Source organism: Carassius auratus, linkage group LG48F (assembly GCF_003368295.1).
Source record: "Carassius auratus strain Wakin linkage group LG48F, ASM336829v1, whole genome shotgun sequence".
NCBI lineage: Eukaryota > Metazoa > Chordata > Actinopteri > Cypriniformes > Cyprinidae > Carassius > Carassius auratus.
This window is the reverse complement of record NC_039300.1, coordinates 737,241-746,715: the sequence shown is the minus strand read 5'-3', so window position 1 is coordinate 746,715 and position 9,475 is coordinate 737,241. Positions and strand designations below refer to the sequence as shown.

Below are 9,475 nucleotides of genomic sequence, written 5' to 3'. Positions count from 1 at the left end.
CTTCGCCATGTGAGCACCCGACCTCCCCGGAAGGAGCTTTGCAAAGAAAACTCAGCAGCCAAAAGTGCCAATTCTTTACCCGAATCATTATCAAGGGACATATCAAAATCCCCTCCCATAACCCCTGAGCACCGCACCTCCTGCAATACACTGGCTTACCCGGATAGTGAAGAAATCCTCTGTTTGTTCCTATGAAAAAGGATCCTGGAAGGGTGCACAAGTCCTCCTGGCAATGCTGGATCTGCCCAAAGTTTCACCAGATACCTCTGTTTACCTATCCAGATGCTTTCAGGCGCTCTCCCTCTTTCACTGTCTCGCAGTATCTAGCCAGAAAGGTTATAGCATCTCTGTCCCCCACAAAAGGGTTATAAAGGTGAATTATCATGGCAAAAAGTCTTGTGCAAAGGCTGGATTCAGCTGCAGGCCCTTCAAGCACTGATAATCTTTCTTCTTTTCCTAAGCCTCAGTTGAAAAAGGTTAGATCCATAAATCCAGAAGACAATATAAAAAAGAAAAAAAAAGAAAATGCTGTTTCACCTTCCGGAAACGCCAGATCCATGTGGACGAAATCAGATAAAACATTTTTGTGCATATTCACAGAAATGCTTCTCGATGTGGATAGGGCCCAAGACCTCCAGTGTGTGCATCAGAGGAGAGATCGCTGTAAATGGCAACCACGGCATCTGCAAGGCCAGACCTCATTACTTGCTCTGCTATTCATCACAATAAGTGGCAATCCCCAAAAAGGGGAAGCACACCATTACTGGAGTGGACAGAGAAAGCCCCTGCTCCAGATCTGTAATCCAAAAATTAATTTAATATGTAGTCCCCGGATGGGGGACGTATCGGATATTAAACTGATAAGAACAGATTTTTATTCAGAGTAAAAATCTCTGAGTTTTATTGTCACCATTTTATTAAAAGCCTTTTTTGCACCCATGAAGTACACTTAGTTTAAGAAACACAAAATACAATAAATGCAATTTGGTCAATGTCAATGTAAATGTCACATTTATTTATATAGCACATTTCCAAGGCCAGGGCCTACCAAAGTACTTCACAGTTAAATACACAAAAAAATGTATCAGTCACACACTGATACAATGAGAACAATGAAATAACAAAATGCTAAGAATAAAGGTACACATAGAATACAACACATTCATCAAGGCGGCTCCCCTGTGCCAAAAGCTACTTCAAACAAATTAGTCTTCAGCAATGATTTAAAAGTGGACAGGCTACTAGCAGTCCGCACAGCTACGGGCAGTGAGTTTCAGAGAGTGGGAGCTGAAGGCTCGATCCCCACTGGATCTCAGGTTCGATCTAGGAACCTCCAGGACCATCAGGCTGGCTGAACGGAGGTCTCTGGAGGGCCTATGCAACCTGACAAGGTCTGTAAGGTACTCTGGGGCAAGCCCTTTGAGACATTTAAAAACAAACAGAATAACCTTAAAATCAATCCGATATGATTATTATTATTATTACTCTTTATTTCAGACTCATGGTCCATATGAAAAGAAGAAAGAATGAAGAGAATTTAAAAGACATACAAGCTTGCATTCCAATGCTTCCGCAAACTGGAAAAATACCTTGTATCACTTAATGTAACATCATTTAAGACCAGAATGATACTATTTTTTGAATCATTCAACCGACATATGAAATTATACATACACTTCTGTAAGGACAAAAGAACCGGAGATACTTTGATCTCCTGAGAAACAGACAACACAAACATACACGGGCATCTTCGAGACACCCCACAGAGTGCCCCTTCTGGCCATTTGTTTCATTTCAAATCCCTTCACCCATTCTTCCTTCTACTCAGTCTGCTCAAAATGATTACATGAAAATGTCAATGCAAGTGAACTAACACTCATGTCTAGTATCATTGGAAATGTCTCAGTGCAACTGGTACAATGGTCTCACTCTTACAAAAGTAGATTAAAAGATAATTCATTTCCTAAGAATTAAGAGATATTCTGTATATCTGTAATGGGAGGGAGTGCCCCTTCCTAGGGTCCTCCATGTAAATTACCTTCTGTCCCCATTGAGGTGTAAACTACCCTGGTCTGGGACCTGACCTAATGCAAATTCCAATTGTTAGTTTCTGTCTTCATCTCGGGGGATGTTTGTGTGAGGTATTTAAACGATTGCAGCAAAAGGATCAGGGCCTTCTGTAGCTGGAATGAGCCCATAGCATGAAGTGTGTCCACACACTTCATACTATGTATTTTTCTAAGAGTCAGGTATGCATCTTTTACTATTAGATTCATCTTTGAGAATTTGGTGTCTAGTATTGATTTGATATCTATGAATTGGCTATGTAATTGGCATAATCCTTACCTGACTGATAATAAATTGTTACATTTGATTTACTCTGACTGACTCTGAAACTATTTTCTCAAGGAGATTAAGTGAAGGCTATGTTTCCGCAAATCTGCGTCCAGGGTTAAGTGCATACTAAAACTCAGACTAGATGGAGCATGGGGCGCATCAGGTGAGGTTTTAGATTTCTGGCTAAACCGCTTGACTTTAGTTAAGTTGTACTCAGTTGCATTAACTATGGGGGGCTAGTAACAGTACTGGTCATAACCGCTGGTTATTGTCTCAGCTTTAATTAAGTTGTACGAAGTTATATGACTGTCGGGGGGGGGGCTAGACAGATAGTGCTAGCAGAACCGCTGATTATTGTTCTGAGCTTTAACTAAGTTGTACATGGGTAGCTGAGGGGGACTAAATGGATTAGACATAAACCTCTGACTACTGTTGAGACTGGCGAGTTTGTGATCGTGGGGCACACGTAGAAGAACGGCCGTCGTGGGGCACCCTGAGCAACATAGATTCCTAATGAACGAGTAAAATAAAGTAAAGAGTTAAATTAGAATAATCAAATCTCAGAAGAATAACAATAATAATTAGAGACCAACAAACAACCAATTTGCCTTTCAACCTAAATTCGAGGTCATACTAAAATAGGGTGGGATTAGATAAGAAAATGGAGTCAGATTAAATAATAAAATGGAGTCAGATTTGAGCTTAACCTAAACTGAATAACTTTACGCGCTGAAAGACAGAACACGCAGGAAACCTTCATCCAGCACCGGATACCTTCCTTGGGCCGAGTGCCTGGACCTTACAAATTACTTAAGACAGCATGCAAAGTAGGTACATTATTAGATACAAACAATTGGCTTGCACTTGTCCACCTAGGATGTTTAAGCAAAATTCTTAGCGCATCATTAAATGCCACGAGTTTTTGAATTTTAGCTTTAGCATACCTACACCACAAGTGAGCTGTACAGAATGCCCTAAATAGAGCTATTTTAACAGCATCAGTACACATATAAAATTTACGAGCCAGCATATTAGCTTGCCTATATAACCTACAGCACTGGCGCTGCACATCATCATCATCATTTAAATCATTTCTAATGATGTGACCCAAGTATTTAACTTTATTTACCACATTCAATACTTGGTCATCTATATAAAAAGAAGGAAAATTTTGCTTAAGATCCTCTTTGGTTTTAACAGTCATAATCACACACTTTTTAACATAAAATTTTATATCATGCTGCACACCATAACTTGAACATACTCGAAGCAGCTTTTGTAATCCTGCGCTACAAGGAGACATAATAACCAGATCATCAGCATACATCAAATGGTTAATGAGACTATCACCTATTAAACATCCAGTCTTACAATTATTCAACTCCACAGAAAGACCATCCATGTACAGGTTAAAAAGAAGAGGTGACAATATCCCCCCTTGCCGAACCCCATTCGTCATAAAAAACGGTTCCGATACGTTCTTACCCCATTGAACTTTTAAGGTTTGAAGTATATACCAAAAATATAATATTCTTATCAAGTGTGGGGGAACCCCTCTTTCTTGCAATTTTATAAATAACTTAGTATGATTAATTCGATCAAACGCCTTAGATGCATCTAAAAAGCACAAAAAACAAACAAACAGTTGAATTATGTAGATTATACTTACTAACTACTTCCTTTAATGAATATATGCATAAATCAGTGCCATGCTTACTTTTAAAACCAAATTGATTATCCGTGGTTGTTAGATACTCTTTAAGCCTATCCATAATGATTCGCTCAAATACTTTAGAAATCACACTTGCCAGTGCAATTGGCCTATAGTTTTCTGTACCAGTTATTTTACCTGTTTTATCTTTAATTACCGGTACCAGTAAAACTGACACCATGGAATCAGGTAACACACCATGGACTAAAAATCCTGTAAAGCATAAAGAAAGTAACACTGAGATCCTTGGACTAACATGCTTCAAATGTTCAGAAGTTATGCGATCTGGACCACAAGCTTTATTCTCAGCCAGTTTCTCAATTGTGTACTTGACCTCATCAATTGTAATTATCATACCTTCATCATTCGCCACATGACCAACTTTAAATTCCTTCCTCTCAACACAATTAAAAATATCTCCATAATATTTTCTCCATAAATTAACAATATTTAACAATAATTAATAATATTAACAATAAACGATACTGGAAGCCAGAGAAGCGATGAGAGCATTGGAGTAATGTGCTCCCGCTTCTTCCTGCCGCTTAAAAGATGAGCTGCTGCATTCTGTACAAGCTGCAGATGCTAGAGCTCAGACTCCCCAATGCCTGTATACAAGGAGTTGCAGTAATCCAGGCGAGAGGTAATAAAAACATGAATAACTTTTTCTAGGTCAGCCTGTCTCAGATACGGTTTGACTTTAGCTATCAGACTAAGCTGAAAAAAGCTAGACTTAACCACATCACTGACCTGCTTGTCCAGTTTAAAAGCACTGTTAACAATCACTCCAAGATTCCTGGCATGGGATCTTAAATGAGGTGCTAGTTGGCCAAGGGAGCTAGTAAGAACCTGAACCAACTCTGGACGACCAAACAAGACAACCTCCGTTTTATTCTCATTAAGTTTTAAAAAGTTTAGGTCCATCCATGTCTTAATATCACTCATGCAGTTTATCGCGGCCTGCAAAAATTCTTTTGCTGGAACCTTTAGCGGTAGATACACCTGCACATCATCAGTGAAGCAGTGGAAGGAGATGCCATGCTTCCTGAATATGAATCCCAATGGGAGAATATATTTGTACAGAAATTGATCTGTCTGTTAAATACGACTCAAACCACTTTAGGACAGTGCCCCTTTTAAGCCAACACAGTGCTCTAAGCGCCACAGAAGAATTTTATGATCAACTGTGTCGAAGGCTGCAGTCAAATCAAGCAGAATTAGAATGGCACAGTTGCCAGTATCAAGGTGTTAGAACAGATCATTAAAAACTTTTAAAAGAGCAGTCTCCGTGCTATGACGAGACCTAAAACCAGACTGAAACTGTTCACAAACATCAGCTTTTTAAAAAAATTCTTGGACCTGAATTAACACAGCTCTTTCTAAAACCTTTGAAATAAAAGGGAGCTTAGAAATGGGTCTAAAATTAGACAAAACCTGAGGGTCTAAGTTGTTCTTCTTCAAAAGAGCCTGAGCTATGGCATGTTTGAAGGAGGATGGGACACAGCCAAAACTAAGACACAAATTAATACATTTCAAAATAAAAGACTCCACCGAACAGAAGACCTCCTTAAACAGACATGATGGAATGCTATCTGTTTGACAGTTAGCAGGGCGTAAATGTGCAACTATCTCATTCAGTTCAGAGAGACAGACCGGTTTAAAGCTGTCAAAGACAGCTGTGCTTGCTAAAGGAGCTGAGGGGTCCTGAGCAGACCGAGAGAGTGGGATTCTAATATCAGAAATCTTATCTGTAAAAAAACTGCAGAAAAGCCTTACACAAGCTAAAAGAAGGCTCCATACAGACAGCATCACCAGAGTTCACCAGTTAATCAAATACATTAAAAAGAAACTGAGGCTTATGAGCATTATTTGACAAAAGTGAAGAGAAATATTCAGTTTTTGCAGTTTTTACAGCTTGCTGATAATTAATAAGACAAAAGAGTTCCCTGAAAGAGTTCCCTAGAAATGTGAAGATTGTCCTTTTTCCATTTTCTCTCCGCCTGTCTACATGTGCGCCTGAGGAGTTCCAGAATTAAAAACACGGAGACTGCGCAGAGGAACTGCACTTAGAGAGGGAGCAGGCACAGAGAAGGAGAATAGAACAGGTAAATGGTCGGATAAAAGTGGTCAAAGGTGGAGTAATACAATGCTGAATGTCATGAAAGTCTGTGTATACAATTTTTCAAAGGGACAATATTTTGTAAAATAAGAACAATCAATAAAAGGATTAAAAGAAAAAAAACAAAGTTTAAAGGAAAAGTAGTGAGGTAGGAAAAACATGATAAAATATGAATTAATAAAACCACTTTAAAACCCCTTAACTGTCAGTCACATTTTTGAACATTTTAGTGCACGATTCAAACTTAAATTTTTATAATTCATGAATGAAAACATTTTGTAACATGTTATTGAGGGTGCACTCTTGTCATAAATTAATCATAAATAAATTTTTAACAAAAAACATTGGTAAATATATATATTTGGGAGTCTTAGATAAGATGACATCACTGAATTCAGCGATAAACTGCCTTTAACTGTCATTTTGCATTGTTGACACACTGTTTTACTAATGAATGTTGTTCAGTCGCAATGTGTTTTGTTAAAAGCACTATATAAATAAAGGTGACTTGACTTACCAACGATATATAGTTTGTCAAGATTAGATTAGATTTAATTGTAATATAGTGAAGTAAATGTTGGTGTCCCGTATACAGGACAGCGTGACAGTTAAAGGGTTAAAAGCTCTCTGTTCCTATTGTACAGGAACGCATGTTTCCTGATTAAAGATGTTTTCATCAACCCTTCTCTCCAGAACCATTCCATAGGACCCAGCCCCTCAGCGCCCAGAGGAGATCCTCTTAAACTGTAGCACTGCTGCTCCACTCATGATTGTTATGCTCTACGGGTAGTCAGGGCTTGTGGCCATTAGGACCTTTCCTTGTGAAGCTCTGGTCCCCATGCCTGAATGGTGACATGCGGTGTACTCCTGCAGCCTTGATTATGCAAGCTGTATGATGGTGTGGTATGCGATTCCCCACCAGAAGGTTTCTGGAGGTACAAATGGTGTCACACACTAAGTGCGTGGCTCACGGCCTCTAGTGCACCACACCCAAGCCATGGGCAGATGAAAATCTTAGACATGCCTCGGGACTGCATCACAGCCCTGACCGGGAAGATCTCATGGGCAATCATCAACGCCAAGTCCCGGTGTCGGTTCTGAAGAGCAGGGTGGGCCACATTATGTCAAACTTTTAGGGTTTCACCTATGGTGAGCTCACACACTGAACACACTTGTTCCCGTTCATGCACACAAGAGAGGATAGAGCGATGATTAGTTAAAATTCTCACTTTCTTTCTACGAATTAAAATTATTTTAGAACTTTTTTTGTTTGCAAGGGGTTGATCAAATGCAAGTGGTGTCGTGAAGTCAACTGATAAAATTTTAAGGGATCTTAAAAAGGACCCCATCCAGAATCGGGTCATAGCTGTTGTTGTTTTGGGTTTAGAGGGTACTTTATGTGGAGTGCTGTGTATTTGGCTCCTAAAAACAAATAAGGGTCTGGCAAGCATTTTCCTCCACTTTTTGGTGCTTATTTTTATGATTACAATAAAAACAAGGGTAAAATCACTGCTTTTATTATTTAAACTTTTCTTTCAAAAGACAAAAGAGTCTCAGATCCCAGAATCCCAATTTTTTTCATTACTTTCCCTAACACATCATGCCAATTTCCACTCCCACCCCCCTCTCTGTCAAAATTAATCACCAATATTTTTACATTTGTCTTTTGAATGCTAAGAAAGAAAAAGAAAAACAGTCTTTGCAGTCAGTCCCCCAATCCCAGGTATGATCAGTCCATTAAAGCATGGATCCCTTCTCAAGACCTGTGATAGAGGTTCAATGCAAGCCACATATAGAAGAGGAAATAACAGACAGCCCTGATGGACACCACTGCATATATTTATCGCTTTTGAAAGATTCCCATCAACTAAGATTCTGCTGATTATGTTCCTCCTATACAGCAATCCCACCCAAGCTAAACATTTCCCAGGAAATCGATTTTTTTCAAAACTTGAAACAAGTAATGGTGCAAGATTTAAAATTTACATTTTATCACTATCAACCGAATATTTCTGTCTCTCGCATAACCGATAGCATCTCTTATCAGTACAAAAAAACTGATCATCTCTGAGCATCTCTTATCAGTGCTTAGCCTCAAAACTGATGGTCCAAAATTCCACTAATGGCCCAAAGCATCGGATCAGGTGTGGGCAATGATCGACAAAGTGGTGTTTTGGTCGTATTTTGAAATGTGGAAATGTCTCTGTGAGTAACTTCCCATGATCTGCTATTTTAGCCTCCTAATAGCATAATGTCTCTTCTGAAAACTTTGTAGATACAACCAATTCTACAATCTCTTTGAGGTCCATCAAAATCTCTCATGACGGGTCATTTTCAGTGATACTGCTTCCGATGATGGAGGTAGCAATCGCAAGAGTGTACAATTTTCATGCCCATTGCCACCAATTGTTCCCTTGGCAAAACTAGATTTAGGAATTTTCTGAGGTTTATTTACACGGTCCGCATATTTGTAAGGGAATGAATGACTTGATACGGATGTTCAGTTCATCTAGTGATACAAATCATTTTGAAATCAAGTCCTTGAGACACAGATATAGCTCAACAGGAATAATCCCCTCAAAAAAGTCATGTAAAACATCTGCAGGAAATCCTGTGATTGGATGGAAGTAGGATAAGTTCTTACTGAGAACACACTCCTTTTTCAAGTTGTGTTGTGTTACATGGACCTGTGTCTGCAATAAAGCTTTATTATTATTATTATTATGTTATTTCACACCATTCAAACTGTGGGGCTGGTCACCTTTTTGAAGTTCCTCCATCAGAGAGTTTTGTTTTGGAGTTCTTAACAAAAAATCTCCAGGCTCAGTGTTGGCAATTTGTTTTTGAGATATTAAGCAGAGCCTGAAACATTTCTCAACAATGAAGCTTTCTTGGAAGGCCTTGGGCACCAAGATTGTCTGCACAAATGCAAAACATAGTACCCTTTATGTACTGCTGGAGCAGTTTATCCCCACCTGTTCCAGGGACTTTACATCCTTTATTAATGGGTCGAGGAACTTTTCATAACCACACAATCGCACATCATCACTCTTTCCCAGAGCTGCAAGATTAATTAAATTGAGTGGAACGATTTTTTTGATGGTAAATTCAGAACAACCCAATATACAGCAGTAATTTTATTAAATCTTTCTTGAGGTGCCGAAAGGGTTGCAGACTTCAAAGTCATCAATGTATAACCCTAAAGAAATACTAATCTCCTCTTCACCTAACAGTTTGTTCTCTTTGTAGTATCTTCCATCTTGAAAAGACTTGTAATAGCCAGGCAAAGAGTCCTGATTAAATACAAC

The 9,475-nt window shown here is 38.9% G+C and overlaps 1 non-coding gene across 1 annotated transcript; it reads right to left on the bottom strand.

The window, feature by feature from the left end:
- Window positions 1–720: 720 nt before the first annotated feature.
- Window positions 721–904, bottom strand: LOC113068708 (U2 spliceosomal RNA). The gene has a single exon (XR_003279589.1). It is a non-coding gene; the product is annotated as a U2 spliceosomal RNA (small nuclear RNA).
- Window positions 905–9,475: the final 8,571 nt, after the last annotated feature.